The sequence below is a fragment of the Ursus arctos genome, unplaced genomic scaffold, assembly GCF_023065955.2.
Source record: "Ursus arctos isolate Adak ecotype North America unplaced genomic scaffold, UrsArc2.0 scaffold_2, whole genome shotgun sequence".
Lineage (NCBI taxonomy): Eukaryota > Metazoa > Chordata > Mammalia > Carnivora > Ursidae > Ursus > Ursus arctos.
The window spans coordinates 77766049-77784287 of NW_026622874.1; the positions used below are offsets into that span (position 1 = coordinate 77766049).

Sequence of the window (18239 nt, forward strand, 5' to 3'; positions counted from 1 at the left end):
AGGCAAAGGGTATCCGATGAACAGATCAGCCATTATTGGGGGCGCCTGGGTGGCTCAGTCAGTTGAGCGTCTGACTCCTGATCTCAGCTCTAGGTCTTGATCTAAGGGTCCTGAGTTCAAGCCCCTTGTTGGGCTCTGTGCTGGGGGTGGAGCCTACTTAAAAAAAAAAAAACAATAGGGGCGCCTGGGTGGCACAGCGGTTAAGCATCTGTCTTCGGCTCAGGGCATGATCCCAGCGTTATGGGATCAAGTCCCACATCAGGCTCCTCTGCTATAAGCCTGCTTCTTCCTCTCCCACTCCCCCTGCTTGTGTTCCCTCTCTCTCTGGCTGTCTCTATCTCTGTCAAATAAATAAAATCTTTAAAAAACAAACAAATAAATAAATATTTTCTGAGCAATAGCCAATAATAAGGAACACGACACCTAACACTTAGGAAGCCCTTACTATGTGTGTGTTATTTCTTGTCATCCTAAAAACAACTGAGAGGCAGGTAGTATCAATCACCCTTGTTTGTACAGAGAAACTGGCATTTGGGGAGTTTAAGTAACTTCTGAGCACTTGGCAAAGTCATGACTGGACCCCAAGTCCAGCGACCCCTATGCAGCTATTTTTGGTTATCCTGAAGTGAGAAACACCTCTCCCTCTTCCTCCCTCCTTTCCCTCCCTCTCTTGCTGCTGGGCCTTGGCACATGTCCATCCAGAAATTTCCCCTTCCTCCTCCCTAGTTGATTTCTGCTCCTTCATCAAGTCTCAGTTTATACCTCGGCTCTTCCTAAAACTTCCCTGGCCAGGTTAGGCTCTTTTTCTCAATCTATTTTGGGAGGTGGGAGGGACTGAGAAAAGGGAAAGGTATGGAGACAAGAGAAGGCTTCCAAGTAGAGATGCACCAGACCCATGACACCCTCCGAAACCCAGGGTCATGCCCCCTCCTTGGGGCAGACCACTTTCAGTGCCTGAGCCATGTTAGGGTCTAAAGGTCCAGCCTCCTTACCCCAGCTTGGGACAATTCTTTGGGATCTCCTCAACTTCAGAGCTTCCTGAGGGGGTAGGTTGAGGCCTTTTTGGGGACTGTGGAGCCGTCCAACTTTCTCCTCCCCTCCCCCAAACCCCCTCTCTAGATGTTGATTCCAATGGCCCTCTCTAACAAATGCACCACAGTCAGCTTCCCAAGGAATGTGTGACTCAATCCCAGAGACCCGTAATAAGTGTGGGGGCCTCTGGTTCCCCCCTCTGCTCCACTTCCCCAGGTTCTCGAGGGTGACTCATCACTCAGGAATTCTGGAGCAAAGGGCGTTCCCTGCACAACACCTGGAGGGTGGCAGGAACGTTGAGCATAAGTCATCCTCAGATGGTTCCAGAACTCCCCCACCCTGCACCACCCCCGTGGCAGTGCTGCCCACATGCACTGGGCTGCGATTCTATTTCACAGTTGGCGCCCACATTGATGGCTTTACAGGACAGAGGTCTTGCCTATAGTGATCATCTCTGGTACACACATTGGCAGATTGACCCAATGAACGAAGGTCTGCAAGGCAGTTTCTCTCACAGATGAAACTGACATTCCGAGAAGTAACCAGCCAGAGCAAGTAGACAGGGTGATGGAGCTGGGATTGTACCCCCGCCTTGCCTCTGGTGACTGAGAAAATGCAACCCATGGAGATGACAGGTTCCAGCTTCTGAGCTGTGGCATAGACATGGTTCTCACATTGGAATGTTGATGTGTGGGAGGTTCTAATGAGGAATTTTTTTTTTGTGGAGGGGGGAGTTGGGGAAGGCAGTGGATATTAATGTCAGCCCTTTGGAGGAAGTAAAATGGATCTGCCGTGTAAAATGAGAGCGCCACTTTCTAAAGGTCTTTTTCAGGGGGATGAGCAATACATTTACTCAATGCCTTGTTTACAAAAAGGATTAGAGATTCAGGAATTCTAGAGGTAACTCTTGCTGAAATGTATTTTATCAGAGGAACCCAGCTGGACAGAGTTGAGTTCAAACCAGTCAAGTGTCTTACAAAGACTTAGTCACCCCTCCTGGTGGGCATGCCTTTTCTTAGGACCTGCAGCAAGAGGTTGTAGAAATTAGGAAGAAAAAAAAATCTGTAGATGGAATTTTACAAATTGGAGTCAACTACATTATAGAAACAGTATCTCCTTGTCAGACAAGTCAAGGCAACTTTTGAAAATACGACATGCCTCCACATTGGCCATTCATGGCCCCTAAGACTATGGCAACCGAATCCAAACTGCTGATTCAAAGGGATGGGTCGGAATCCCAGAGAATTCAAATTCTTTCTGCATGTATTAAGGGGGAAATAGCTTCTGTCTTTATTTGCAATATCATTGCGCTGAGCACACTCCAAAAAAGGGTAGCGGCTGTTGTTTTTGAAGTAGTCATCCCTATTCTAGGTACTCTGTGAAACATTTTGCATGCACCATTTAATTTATCCCCAGGAGGTAGGTGCTATTTAAGGGTGCGAAGAGGAATGGAGGGCTTGGGGCGGGGGGCGGGGGGAGGTGCATAGTGACCTGCCGAAGTTCAGACAGCTGGGCAGAGACTTGACCACCCTCTCAGTCTAACGCCAGCTCCAAGGTTTTCCATCTCATTTGCATTATTGCAAATAATTTGATATTATTTGCAGATTATTGCAGATATTATTGCAGATTATTTGATATCGCACCTGGACTGGACAAATCTGTGATGTGTGGTTGCTTCAGTGAACTCACGGATCCATACAATAAGGACTTCTTCATGCTGGAGAAGAATGTAGTATAATACTGATGCCCTCGCCAAAATCTCCTCCAATTTTCCAAATTTTTGTCGCAGGTAAGACTTTTCTTTGCTCTCCGACCTCCACTCATTATGAGAATATACCTGCTAAAACCCAAGCAGAGAAGGGTCAAGCACTTTGTTCAAGGTCACATAGGGGATGGGTGGCAGAGCCAGTCTTGAACCCAGCCAGGCAAGGCGATGTCTGGCTGGGTTACCCTTGCCTCACCGGCTCTTGATGACACTCTTACAAACCCATCCCTGGCCGGTTGCAGCTCTGACTTTCCTATCTATGACACCACTGCTGGGTCCTGGTTATCTATTCAGCTTTGTTGTCACTCAGAAGTGGGTATGAATGCTGGCGAGTTATGTGTGCCTCAAGCATGAACCCGAAGGAAGGTAGAAAAGGTCTGTACAGCTCCTGCTTCACCTTGGCTAGCTCCTGCCTTGCGGGCTCCTCATTCTGAAGACTCTTCTTGTTCCCAGGCAGGCTGATGGGTGTGTCGAGACGGAAATGCTTGACTTCCGGAGACCATTATTCTAGAATTTCTTTCCAAACTATCAAGGCTGTCAGTGGAGAAATGCATCAGTAGAACGTGAGTGTCCAGGTAAGAGAGGTACCTCCGGTGACCCTAATCTTCCTGCCCGGCCATGTCCCACAAAGCCGACTCCACCTGCTTTTCATCCACTTTGATATCTGCCGCATGGTTCTCAAACACTGTGGGTACATACACCCCTGGGGACTGGTTCTTGCTCAAGACACTGCACAGAGCTGTCAATGAGGAAGACAGCAATTAGTCATATATTTAAACACACACTGACAGCGGAGCTAGAATAAATACAGAGACAACAGGGACCCTGCCCCACACTGTGGAGGTGGCTGGGGGAAACTTGTCTATGAGCATCAGCATCTATTCTTTTGTAACAAAACTATCCTCAAACTTTGTGGCTTAAAACAGCAACTTTTATTTTTGTCCATAAAGCTGCAGTTTGGGCAGAACTGGGCCTGGACAGTGAGTCTGTGCTCCACATGGCATCAGCCAGGGCAGCTTGGCTGGGATTGGCGGGTCGACTTTCTTAAAGATTTCATTTTTTCGTACCATCAAATTCACCATTTTCAACGGTCCAACTCAGTGGTTTTGAGTCGATCCACGAAGTTGTGCCATCATCTTTAGGATCTAATTCCAGGACATTTTCATTCCCTTAAAAAGAAATCCTGTACCCATTGAAAGTCACTCCCTGTGCTTCCTTCTCCCTGGCCCCTGGCAACCACTACTCTACTTCCTGTTCCTATAGATATTAACATTCTGGGCATTTCATATAAATAGAAGCAGACAATACATGGCCTGTTATGTCTGGCTTCTCTCACTTGATGTTGTGAAGATTGCAGAGAATCCACTTTTCAGATCATTCATCACATGTCTGGCTGGCAAGTCAGAGCTAGTTATCAGCTGGCTGTCACCCAGGGATAGGGACCAGGAATCCCAGTTCCCCTCCCTGGGGGGGCCCTGCCATGGCTACTTGGGCTTCCGTATGGCATGGTGGCTGGGTTCCAAGAGTGAGCCTCCCAAGAGAGCCAGGCAGAAGCTTTCCACCTTTTATGAAAGTCACATAATGTCACTCCTTCCAAAGTCACGTCGTGGCACTCTGGTGGGCTCGAGCTCACCTGGATTCAAGGCAGGGGAACACGGGCCACGCATCTCGATGCGCAGAGAGTGTCAAAGTCACCTTATAAGAATAGCGTGTGCTATGGGAGTTACAGTTGTCTATATAAAACGGCCAAGCTTCCCCAGGGAGGTGATGCTTGAGCTGAGAGCGAAAGGGTAAGTTGGTGTCGGCCAGGTACAGTGGTGCAAGAGCATTTCAGATACAGGGAACAGCGTGCGGAAGGTCCCCGAGGTGAAACATTGAGCACCTTTGAGGAAGTGAAAGCAGGCTCAAGTGACAAGGTCAGAGAGACAGGGAGGCACAAAGTGAATTCAAAAAGGCAGATTGCATAGAGCTTCATCATGTGCTTTAAACATCTGTTGCTTTTTGGGGCACCTGGGTGGCTCAGTCCGTTGAGCATCCGACTCTTGATTTCGGTTCAGGTCATGATCTCAGGGTTGTGAGATGGGGCTCCGCACTGGGCAGGGAGCCTGCTTAAGATTCTCTCTCTCCCTCTGCTCCTTCCATTCCCTCTCTAAAACAAAACAATCCCCTAAACACCTGTTGTCTGCACTCAGCTTCCATTGTCCATTCTTCCAACAACAACATCCTAAACTTCCATTGGGGAACTATTAACTCCCTGCTCTCCCCTTTCAGAGTGGCTATAGGAATGTGCATAAGACCCAGTTCTAGCCACTTACAACGCGCCACACACACCCAGCTCAATGATTGGCTCAGGAATGGACATGTGACCCCAGCAAGGCCAATGAGATTCACACTCAAGACATGGGCTGGAGCTATTGGGCAAGGGATGTAGTCTTTCTTTGGGGATAACAAGCAAGAATTTAGCTGGCAATGCTGGGTGTCATCTGTGACCGTGAGTGAGAAGAACCCGGCTGACAGTGTCACCAACAAAGAGAAAAGCAGAACCAAGTAAGGTTGGTGAGGCTCTTGAGCTCCTGGACCATGACTGAAACCGAATTTACCACTGGATGTTTTATTTTATTTAGTTTTATTATTATTGTTTTTAAGATTTTATTAATTTATTTATTTGGGAGAGAGAGAGAGAGAGAACAAGCAGGGGAAGGGGCAGAGGACAAGCAGACTCCCCACTGAATGAGAAGCCTGACGCAGGATTCCATCCCAGGACCCTGAGATCATGACCCAAGTCGAAGTCAGACGCTTCACCGACTGAGCCACCCAGGTGCCCCTTATTTTACTTTAGTAACCTCTACGCCCAACGTGGGGCTCAAACTCACAACTGTGAGGTCAAGAGTCTCATGCTCCTCGGACTGAGCCAGCCAGGCCCCCTATCACTGGACATTTTAGATACATGAGTCAAAAGATTTTGGTTTAGGGTGATGGATTAGACTTTTTTATGCAAATCCATTCTCCCTATTGGTAAGAAAAATTAATGTTAAACATGACCAGATGTACAGACGCTTAGCAGGTTTAAAACATGACTTGTGTTTGGGTCCCTGGCCTTCTTTCTTTATATTTTCATGCATTGCTCTAGGCTGCTGCTGCATATATGGTGGCCTCCAGCAAATTCGTGAAAGGACCCCTCAGTGCAACTTTTTAAAAAAACATCTCCTTGAGAAGACTCAACCACATCCCAAGAAGAGCACAGGCTGAAAACTGCAACCCCCACCTACCTACTCGGTGGGTAGTATTTATTCAGGGCACAGAGCAGAACTGCATGCCAGTGATGGCCTCATACCCTCCCCCATAGATGGACGCCATTTTTTAAAGGGTTGGTGAGGTGACCCAAGCTCTTTCAAGGATCCCATTCAAGCACCACAATGGTCAGAGGAAAACACAACTTCCAGAATCTCTTCCAGAGATCCAGGATTGCCTGGAAACACTTAGCAAAACTCTCCTCATATCCCATTCTTTGAGTTGGGTCTCATTTGTATTCATTTCTTAACCGATTGAGGTAAAATTCACATAACGTAAAAATCACCATTTTAAAGGATACAAGTCAGCAGCTTTTAACACATCGACCACATTGTGCAACCAACACCATCTTTTTCAGCGCATTCGTGTCACCCCAAGGGGAAGCCCCATCCCCATTAGGCAGCCACTCCCCACTCCCTGCTTCCCCACCCCCTGGCCTTGCCAACAACTAACTACTTTCCATCTCCATGGATTTACTTGTTCTGGATATTTCATATAAATAGATGCATCCAATACGTGGCTTTTTATGCGTGAGTGGTTGTTTCACTTAGTGGCTTTCAAGATTCATCCACCCTGTCAAGCGTATCACGACCTCACTGCCTTTTGTGGCTGAGAACTCTTCCATTGTTTGAATCGACTAGACATTATTTATCCAGTCAATGGGTGATGGACACTGAGGTCGTTTCTACTTTTGGACTGTTATGAATAAAGAGGCTGGGAACACTTGTGTACAAATTAATGTTTGAACACTTGTTTTCTGTTTTGAGGTATATGACGAGGCATGGAAGGACTAGATCATATGGCAGTTTTTTGTTTGTTTGTTTGTTTGTTTGTTTGTTTGTTTTGGTCTGTTTACCTTTTTGAGGAACTGCCAGACTGTTTTCCACAGAGAATGCACTATTTTACATTCCTATCAGCAGTGCATAAGTGTTCCAGTTTCTCCACATCCTCACCAAAATTTGTTATTTCTTTTTTTGTTTTTTCTGTGGTCATCCTAGTGTCTGTGAAGTGACATCATCGTGGTTTCATGTGCATTTTCCCAGTAACTAACGATGTTGAGCCTCTTGTCATCTGCTTGTTGGGCATTTGAGTATCTTTTTTTTTTTTTTTTAAGATTTTACGTATTTATTTGAGAGAGAGAGAGTACCATCTCAGGGAGGGACAGAGGGAGAGGGAGAAGCAGACTCCCCCGCTGAGTAGGGAGCCCGATGTGGGGCTCAATTTGAGAACCCTGGGACCATGAACTGAGCTGAAGGCAGATGTTAACTGACTGAGCCACCCAAGTGCCCCATTTGAGTATCTTCTTCGGAGAAATGTCTTTTCGAACGCTTGGCCTGTTTTTAAATGGAGTTACTTGTTTTTTTTGTTCTTGAGTTGTAAACATTTTGGGGTTTTTTTGCACATTTTGGATACCAGAGCCTTATCAAATGTATGATTTGCAAACATTTTCTCCTATCCTGTGGGTTGTCTTTTTACTCTCCTGACAGTGTGCTTTGGTGCACAAAAGTTTTCAATTTTGATAAACTGGAAAATATTATTCGTTATTATTATCATTAATCTATTTTTGTTGTTGCTGCTGCTTGTGTTGTTGGTGTCACATTTAAGAAGCCACTGCCAAATCCAAGGTCATGAAGATTTGCCTCTAGGTTTTTTTCTAAATATTTTATAGTTTCAACTCTTATATTTAGGTTGTTGATCCATTCTGAGCTAATTTTTGTAAACAATGTGAGTTCAAGGTCTGACTTCCGTCTTTTGCATGTGAATATCCAGTTGTTCCATGACTATTTGTTGAAGAGATTATTCTTTTCCCCAATGAACAGTCTTGGCACTCTTGTCAAAATCCATTAACAATGGATACATGGGCTTATTTCCAGACTCTCAGCTCTATTCCATTCATTTGTATGTCTATCCTTATGCCAGTATCAAACTGTTCAAGTATTGTAGCTTCATAGAAAGTTTGAAATCACAAAGTGTGAGTCTTCCAACTTTGTTCTTTCCCAAGATCCTGTTGGCTTTTCAGGGTTCCTTAAATTACCATATAAATTTTACATTTGGGTCTTTCACGTCTGCTAAAAAGGACAATGGGATTTTTAAAAAATTTTATTTATTTATTTGAGAGAGAGAGACAGCAGAGTTGGTGGGGGAGGGAAGGTGGGGCAGAGCGGAGGCAGAGAAAATCTTAAGCAGACTCTGTGCTGAGTGTGGAGCCTGACAGGGGGCTCGATCTCATGACCCTGAGATCCTGACCTGAGCCAAAACCAAGAGCTGGAGTCTTAACCGACTGAGCCACCCAGGCGCCCCAGGACATTGAGATTTTTATAGAGATCACATTAAATCATTAGATTGCCTTTATATACTACTTTCAGCTTAAAACTATTAAGTCTTCCAAACCAAAGACATGAAAAAGACCTATTTATTTAGGTCTTCTTTCATTTCTTTCAGCAATGTTTTATAGTTTACAGGGCCAGGTATCAGACAACTCGGGACAGCTCCTATACCCAAGAGCCTGCTGAAATTATTCGAACTCACCAATCCTAAGCCTTATTACTCTGCCTCTCCCATTCCTTCCCTTTGAAACCCCAATAAAGGCTCCTCTTGCCCACAGTTCTGCCTTATCCCTCTAGCTCCTGACTGCCCCCGGGACACCCCTGTGTGCTCCCTCCCCCATGGGATGGAAGGCTTTCTTTTGGGATCTGTGGGTATCATAAACTACCTTTTCTTTGTGTATATATATATATAATTTATTTATATTTTATTTATTTATTTATTTATTTATTTATTTATTTATTTATTTATGAGACAGAGAGAATGAGGAGGAGAGGGAGAGGGACAAGAAGACTCCATGCTGAGCTCTGAGCCCCATGCAGGGCTCAATCTCACAACCCTGAGATCATGACCTGAGCTGAGACCGAGAGTGTGACACTCAACTGACTGAGCCACCCAGGCGCCCCTGTCTCTTGTAACAATTTCTTATTTAAAGTTTATTTTCCTGATATCAGTATAACCATTCCAGCTCTCTTGACCACTATTTGCGTGGAATACCTTTTCTATCCTTTGTCTTTCAGTCTATTTGTGTCTTTGGATCTCTAGTGAGCATAACGTTGGTTCGTGTTATTTGATTGTTCTGTCGACCTGCTCTTTAATCGAAGAGTTTAATCCATTTACATTGAATGTGATTACTGGTAAGTAAAGACTTACTTCTGCTGTTTTGCTATTTGTTTTCTCGGTGTCGTATCTTTTTTATTCCTCAATTCCCCCATGACTGCTTACTTTTTGGTCATTAGATAGATATTTCCTAGTATACCATTTTGATTCCCTTATCTCTTGTATTATATATTTTCCAGTTCTTTTCTTAGTGGTTGCCCCGGGAATTGCAATTAACATCTTAGTTTATAACAAGCTGGTGAGAATTAATACCAACTTAGCTTCAATAATATACAAAAATTTTACTCTTACCCAAGCCCCAGTTTCCTCACCTGGACATCGAGGGTCAGATCAGAGGAGGTACAGCCAACACTCAGGGGACATGGTGATCAATCAGTAGCAGTTGATTATTGTGGTTATTATTATTGGTGGTGCCACAAATGGGCAATTTATCAAGGTATCTTTGCCTCTGCTTCCTCACCTAGAGAGTTGGGATATTAATATACTTTCTTACAGGATTGTTGGGAGGATCAGACGGAGTAGAAAGCCTTTTGAATGCTGCCAGGCACAGACAAGTGCACAGGGAATGTTAGTTATCACTATTATTTATTCTTTTCTTTGTCACTGTGCTTTGGACAAAAGGAACTACTTAGAACAGCTCGAATATGCTCCCTTGTTAGCAGCTTCCATGCCTTTTTCTTAACTGTGCCTTCTGCCTAGGATACCATCCCCCATTTCCGTGTCAAAACCCCAATTGTGTCCTCTCTTGTCCCACCAGCAGTGTTGTTGGTGCCACTGAAGCCTTTCCTCATCCCTCCATTGGGAATGTATTGATGTGTCTTGGGATACTTATTTCTGGTTTTGTGTAAAAATTCTATTTGTCTCTTCTCCCTTGAAGGAGCCCCTTTCTCTACTTCAGGTAACATGTAAACCAGAGCAGACCCCATTAGAGCACAGTTTTAGAAGGAACCAGATAAGGCCTGCCTGGAGTCAGGGAAAGCAAGCAACTGATCCTTTTGGTACCTCCCATCTGTCTGTTGCCAAGACACAGAATAAATGTATTGATAGGGACCAACTCCTGTGGTTTAAGGAGCTGCTGACTAGTGACCTCCTGTCCAGGGAGAGACTTTCCACACCAGTGGCTTCATCATTGCCTAATGGAGGAGGCCCTGTGGGCCCTTATCAAGTACAAAGGGAGCTGAGGAGCCTCCCCAGGCAGTTAAACTGATGGAAACACAATGGGCCGATTGCTACAAAGGCAGGCAGGCGAACAGGATGTACAGGCAGGACCTTTCCCTCCAATGAGATGTTTCAATTCCTTTCTGGGAAGCAGATAAGACAGTCGGCAGACCCCAAGCCCTCCCACTCTTGGTTTGCAAACTGAAATGCTTTTAGTTTTGTGAGCTTCTTTTAATTTTCAAGACTAAAGTGAACTATAGTCCTTCCAAGGCCTGCTGGATGCCAGGCCCATCAAAGGTGTTATCACAGCAAATTTCCCCTTAGAATAGAGGAAGGGAGCACCTGGCTGACTCAGTAGTTGGAGCATCTATCCTCGATCATGGGGTTGTGAGGTCAAACCCCACGCTGGGCGAGAAGCCTACTTCAAAACAAAACAAAACAAAACAAACTTGAAAAAAGAATGACAGGAAGGGGCAGGCGTCCCACCAAGCCTCAGGTCTTTCTCAGTCGGATGTCACCTCAGTGGGGCCTCCCCCAGCCACCCTACTTAAAATTGTACCCTGCCCCCACCTCCATGCCACGTAGCCCCCGCCAGTCTCTAACTGTGCGGCATGATTTAACTTATTAAGGATGTTTATTAATTGTATGATGCCCTCCCCACCCTCCCTAAGAGCAACATCCTCAAAGGTGGGGGTCTTCATCACTCACAATATAGCAATCCTGTGTCATCCAATTAACCAGTTCCCTGATGGACACACAAGCTGTTGCCAGTCTTTTGCAATTATAAGCATACTGTGGCATACGCTTGGGCAAATGCCTTTGCTCATCTGTGTGTTTATATCATAGGACAGATTCCTCCATATAGAGCTGCTAAGTCCCAGGTACAGTCTAAATAGTAACAGATACTGCCAACAGCTCTTCCAAAGAGTCTATTCCCTTAGGCACCCTCCTATGGTATATGAGAGGACTCAATAAGGATTCGTGAGACTGGGGTACAGGTGGGGAGGATCCCACCTCCCCCATACTGACGAACTGCTCATATTTATAACTGTAGACTCTCCACGTCCAAGTGATATGAAAGTTCATCTCTTTCTCATCCAGATCTCCTCCCAAGGCAGTGAGCCTCTCCAACAGAGCCTTGTTTTGAATTCTTTTCTTGTCAGCGGCTAGGGTCATACGCCCCTCTTTGGTCTTCAGGAGAAATTGTCACTGCCAGGAATCTTCTTACTCCCAGGAAGTTCGTTATCTCACTGGATCAAAATCTACTTTCGGCAACCTCACTCCACCTATCCTAGCTCAGTTCTCAGGAACTACTCAAAACAGGGCTAATCTCTTTCCATGTGACAGCTCTTAAGATATTTGAAGACTGCATGAGATCTCAGAATTCTAACTCTTCTCCTCCCAGCATAAACCTTCCCAGCTCCAGCCAGACACATGCCCTGGGTAGGAAAAGGGCTGACCTGGAGGTCCTTTGGCTTGGTGGCCATGGCAGGGTCCTCCACACCTGGGTTCAAGTCCCTGTTGCCACACTGTCCAGCTGTCTGACCTTGGCCAAGGCACTTCTCAGACTTGGGTTTTCTCCCTTGGATAATTTGTATAACAGTAGTACCCACCTGGTAGGTTGCTGGTGGGGTTTCATTCCTCCATAAAAGACAATCTAAAACTATATTTTATGATTGTATTGTTATAAAGACAAATACAATAAGGGCAGAGTTCTATTTATCGTTTTTTTCTGATTTGAAAAGAATTCAAGTATTTTTCATGGGGCCCTAAAAGTAAGTATCATGGCCTTAGGCACTGTGCCTTCTGTAATTGGATGGGTGTGTGGGTCCTGGTTGCTGGTGAAGAAGAGAAGACAGGTGGAGTATATAAAGTCCTTAGCATAGCATAGGGCCTGGCTCTTGGTAACTTAATAAATCATGATCAAAAATTTAAAAAGGCTGTTCAGAGAAGAGAGTGTAACAGTGGGGAACGCCTCTCCAGGGATCCCATTATCAGAACTTCTTGGGATTTGCACACTCAGCTTCTTCTCAATGTAAGGAACACAGCCACTGGTCCCTTGTGTTTTTGCCTTGCCTGTGAGATTTTGTCAGAAAGATACATAATCTATGGCATCTGTTTTGAGAAGAGAGGTGTCTTAGTCCACCCAAGCTGCCATAACAAAATACCGCAGACTGGGTGGCTTATAAATAATAAAAAATTATTTTTCATAGTTCTGGAGGCTGGGAAGTCCAAAATCAAGGTGCCAGCATGGTTCAGTGAGGACCCTTTTCCTGGTGCATAGCTGGTGATTTCTCCCTGTATCCTCACGTGGTGGAAGGGGACCAGGGAGCTCTCTGGGGTCACTTTTGTAAGGATATCAATCTCATTTCCGGGGGCTCCTCTCTGAGGACCTAATCACTTCCCAAAGGCCCTGCCTACTGTTGTCGTCCACTGGATATGGATTTCAACAAATGAATTTGGAGGGTACCACAAATATTCAGACCATACCAAGAGGAAATATAGATTTATGGGTGTGTGTATGAAGAATTCTGGAAGGGGCGCCTGGGTGGCATTAGTTGGTTGAGTGTCCAACTCTTGATTTCAGCTCAGGTCATGATCTCAGGGTCATGGGATCGAGCCCAAGTTGGGCTCCCCGCTCAGTGAGAAGTCTGTTTCTCCTTTTCCCTCTGGCCCCTCCCCCTGCTCGCTCGCACGTGCTCGCTGGCTCTTTCAAATAAATAAATAAATATTTTTTAAAAAATTCTGCAAGTATAGACAACAGACTAATAATAACAGTTACCGCTTGGAAAGAGTCGGGGTTATGTAAATGGACGCAGGCATAGGAGAGAGACTTCCTAATATGTACCTCTTTAGAGTTTCAATTTTCAAGCAATGATGATACAGTACTGATTTTAAAATCTTAATAATTCATTCTGAAAAATATATGCCTATGGTAAAAAAAAAATTCACACAGTTCAAAAGAGTGAAAAGCAAGTCTTCTTCTTACACCCAAGGAGTACCTAATAAAAAGATCCAACATCTTGCAAAAGATGTACAAAACCTCTTTGAAATATTGTAAAAAAATTTTTTGAGAGACATTAAAGTAGACCTAAGTAAATGAAGAGTAATACCATGTTAATTGATCAGGAGATTCAAGATGGAAAGGCATCAATTCCCCTTACAGTGATTTATAGATCAAATGCAATCCCAATCAAAAATCTCAGCTTTTTTTTTTTCCAGAACCTGATGATCTGATCCCAAAACTTATATGGGAATGGAAAGAAGCAAAAATAGCCAGATACTCTTGGGTGGGGGGAAACCAAAGTGAAAGATTTGCTTTACTGGGTATCAAGGCTTACCAGGAGACTTAAACAAGACACACAGGGCACTAGCAGTAAAGAAATACATTGAGGGTGTGATGAGCACTGGGTGTTATATGCAAATGATGAATCACTAAATTTTACCTCCAAAACTTAAAAAAAAAAAATACATTGAGGGGCACCCGGTGGCTCAGTCAGAGGAGCTGAAGGAGCATGCATGCAACTCTCGGGGCTGTGAGTTCGAGCTCCGTGTTGGGTGCAGAGAGTACTTAAATAAATAAAACTTTAAAAAAAAGAAAGAAATTGATAAATTCAACTGAACTTAACTTAGAAACTCTCTTCATCAAAAGAAACTTCTTCAAAAGAAGATTAAAACACACACACACACACACACACACACACACACGGAGGAGTAGAAGATATCTACCATCTATATAAATGACAATTTATACCTAGACCAATCAAAGAACTGCTTTGAATCATTAAGAAAAAGACAGACGCTTGGTAGAAAGATGGTCAAAGATTTTAACATGCCCTTGCAAACAGTAAGAAATCCATAGGGCTTATAACATAGAAAGAAGTCTTTGGCTTCCTCTGTAATCATGGAGATGCAAATTAAAACCACGATGGGACACGACTACGCAGGCTACACATATTATGCGCTTTTTCTGTATGCTGTTGTATTTTACCATGAGCATGTGTTTGAAAAATGCACAAGGTAAAAAAAAAATGCAAACAAACAAATGCATGCAAAGTAAATCTCCCTACCCCTGGACCTTCCTGGACCTCCCAGGCCCTCCCTCCAAACATCCTATGGTTACTAGTGGCTGGGAAGGCCTTTCAGAGATGTCCTATGTGTGCAGTAGCATTGATGGGTACCTGGCTGCCTTTCCTCAGATAATTAGTACCAACTTTTAGGGTTTGACCAGGGAAATAGAATCAGTGTGAGTGGGATGTGTTATTGAGATTAAACCTTACACAACTGTGGCAGTTGGTCGAGAATTCAGTGGACAGCTGCGACCTCTGTATTGGACGGAGGACCTCAAGTTGCTGTAGGATCAGCAACATCAGTTGCGGGAACAAAGAGCTACACAGGGAGTTGGGGAGAAGGAAGACAAACCAGAACCCACATCTGTTTTTATCGCTGTCTCTTTTATTACAGCGATTCTAGAACATACAATGTGGTATCTTGTTGTGGTTTGCTGAAATATTTTAAGATAACTTACAGAGGTCATGAATTCACCTTAAATACTCCAGTATTTACAGGGGCACCTGGGTAGCTCAGTCAATTAGGTGTCAGACTCTTGATCTTGGCTCAGGTCTTGATCTCAGGGTCATGAGTTCAAGCTTACTCAAAAAAATAAAAATAAAACTAAAGGATGTCTTGATCTTGTTTTAGGAATGATATATCATCTGATATCTCTCCATGATGTTTATGGTAGCTTTTGGGGACTTTATTACATTCATTGTCATTGTTTCTCCAAATCCCTTTTTGCTAGTTGTTTTGGATTGTCTTTCATAATAAAAGCTTTTCTCAGATATCTGGAGTCTTTGGCTGCCTTTTCATGTTTTAGAGTGAGGAGCAAAAAGCTTCTGGAAAGTTCTGCTGTGAAGAGAGGTTTGTAGACTAGCAAGCTCCATCATAGGGAGATGTGAGGGACCCCTGCCTATCATGGAGAGCTCCAAATATCAGTATCTGTAGATCTTCCTCTTGAGCTACTTAGTTTCCTAGAGAGAATTCTGCTGTCTCCTCCATGAAGGCTGTGGTAGTCATTGGTTTCATTTACCAAGTATTTTTAGTCTCCTTCCTTTCAACTATACCTGATCCCTTGAGTTGTCCTGGACGATGTAGATAGTTCGAACCAATGGCCAAGTGATTTTGACAAGGATGCCAAGATCATTCATTGAGGGAAAGAACAGTCTTTTCAATGAATGGTCCTGGGACAACCAGATATGCACATGCAAAAGAATGAAGTTGGACCCTTACCTCACACCATGAACAAAAATTAATTCAAAATCGATCAGTGACCTAAATATAAGAGCTAAAACTATAACAAACTCTTAGAAGAAAACATTGAGGTGAATTCTCATGATCTTGGATTTGCCAGTGGATTCTTAAAAAAATTTTTTTAAATTTATTTATTTTAGAGAAAGAGAAAAAGAGAACGTGTGCGGGGGGAGGGGCAGAAGCAGAGGGAGAGGGAGAGAACCTCAAGCTACTCCCCACTAAGCGTGGAGCCCAATGCAGTGCTTGATCTCATGACCCTAAGATCATGACCTGAGCTGAAACCAAGAGTCAGATGCTCAAATGAATGAGCCACCCAGGCACCCCACCAATGGATTCTTAGGACACCAAAACCACAAGCAGCAAAAAAAAAAAAAAAAAAAGTCAAATCAGACTTTAACAAATTAAAAACTCCTGTGCATCAAAGGATATTATCTAGACAGTCAAAAGACAAGAGAACAGGAGAAAATATTTGCAAATCATGTATCTTATAAAGGCCTAGTATACAGAATATATGAAGAACACTTACACCTCAAGGACAAGGAAGCAAACAACCCAATGAAAACATAAATGACAGACCTGAATAGACACTCCTCCAAAGAAGATATGCAAATAGTCAACAAGTATGAAACAAAATGCTCCACATCATTAGTCATCAGGGAAATGCAAATACACCCAGGAGGATAGCTACAGTGAAAACAAATAACCAAACAGAGAATAACCCATGTTGGTGAGGATGTGAGGATATTGAAATCCTCATACACTGCTATGGGGAATGTAAAATGGTGCAACTGATGTGGAAAACACTCATTCCTCAAAAAATTAAACATGGAGTCACCATATGACCCAGCAATTCCACTCCTAAGTAGATATCGAAAATCATAAAAACAGGTACTCAAATAAAGGCCTGTAGACACATGTGGATAGCAGCACTATTCGCGATAGCCCAAAGATGGAAACCGTCCAGATGTCCCTCAACTGTTGACTGGCTAAATAAATTGCGGTATATTCACACAATGGCCTGTCATCCAGCCATTGAAATGATGCAGTTCTGACATATGTTACAGCATGGACGCACCTCAAAAACACTACATTAAGTGAAAGGAGCCAGACCAAAGGTCGCATAGTATGTAATTCCATTTATAGTTGAACCTCATTATTCATGGTCGTAATGTTCAGAAAAGGCACTGGGAACACCAAATTAGTGCATACTGAATCGTTGTTCCTAGGGAAATACAGTTCCCATGAGCCTCTGGGCACAACGTTTTTATGAACTAATCAATACATAAACCCTTGGGGTGCCTGGGTGGCTCAGTTAGTTAAGCGTCTGCCTTCAGTTCAGGTCATGATCTCGGGGTCCTGGGATTGAGCCCCGTGTGGGGCTCCCTGCTCAGCGGGGAGTCTGATTCTCCCTCTCCTTCTACCCCTTTCCCCTGCTCACGCACATGCACGCATTCTCTCTCTCTCTCTCTCTAATAAATTTAACAATCTTAAAAAAAATACATAACCCCTTGATTTATATGTGCTTCTTTTTAAAGAAACCATGTTGCATATATATTGTTCATTCATTAACATTGAACTCACAGCCCACTGCATTATAACTCATGTTCGGAACAAAGCTTATCCAATACGTGTGCTTTCCTAGCTCACGAGACAGCACTCTAGCACTATGCTTTGGACCATTTTAAAAGTGAAATCACAAACAAAAAATACCAACAAAAATGCAAAATACACGGCACCAAATACGCCACAAAAAGGATACGTGTTCAGAGTCCTGAGCGTTGAAACAAGAAGAGTGTTGCCTTGTTTGACCTTGGTTGGGAACACGCTAAGCAACTCAAATTTTTTGCTACTCTGTGCATTTCCACGAATGACCCTGAAAGCAGCCACAAGTATTGATTGTGAGATTACAAGTAAATTTCAGAAAGTAGGCAAATTCAGAAATATGGAATCCACAAGTAATGGGGATTCATGTATATGAAATATCTGGACAAGGTCAATCTATAGAGACGTAATGCAGACAGATGTCTGCTGGAGGTGGGGGGGAGAGGGGTCTGGGGAGCAATTGCTTATGGGCACAGGTTTCTTCTGGGGTGATCACAATGTTTTGAACTGAATGGAGGTGGTGGTTATAGAACCTTGTGAAGGTACTAATAGCGCTGAATTGTTCATTTTTTAAAAAGATTTTTAAATTTTAAGTAATCTCTACACCCCATGTGGGGCTCAAACTCATACCCCCAAGATCGAGAGTCACATGCTCTTCCAACTGAGCCAGCCAGGCACCCCAAGAATTGTTCATTTTCAAATGGTGAGTTTTATACTATTGGAATTTCATCTAAAAAATGGTGTGTCGCTCCAAGCTGGAGTATTTAATGACCAATGCGGGACCCTCGGAACGTCTCTTTTCCCTTCAGCATGGCGACCATCCACCTTTGAGACTGTGACTGCTCCAACAGACGGAGTGGACACAGCCCATGAGGACACGAAGCTTGAGCAAAGAATAGATCTTAGTCGTTTTGAA

At 43.8% G+C, this 18239-nt stretch overlaps 1 long non-coding RNA gene across 2 annotated transcripts in view; it reads right to left on the minus strand.

Moving 5' to 3' along the window:
• LOC123002185 (uncharacterized) overlaps nt 1-18239 on the minus strand; it is a 34897-nt gene that overhangs the window by 4349 nt on the left and 12309 nt on the right. Inside the window, exon 3 of one of the 2 annotated variants that reach the window (XR_008960482.1) lies at nt 2162-3536. The exons of the other annotated variant lie outside the window; for it this stretch is intronic. This is a non-coding gene — a long non-coding RNA (uncharacterized LOC123002185). Of the gene's footprint in view, nt 1-2161; nt 3537-18239 lie in introns of those variants that run through there. 2 annotated transcript variants of the gene reach the window in all.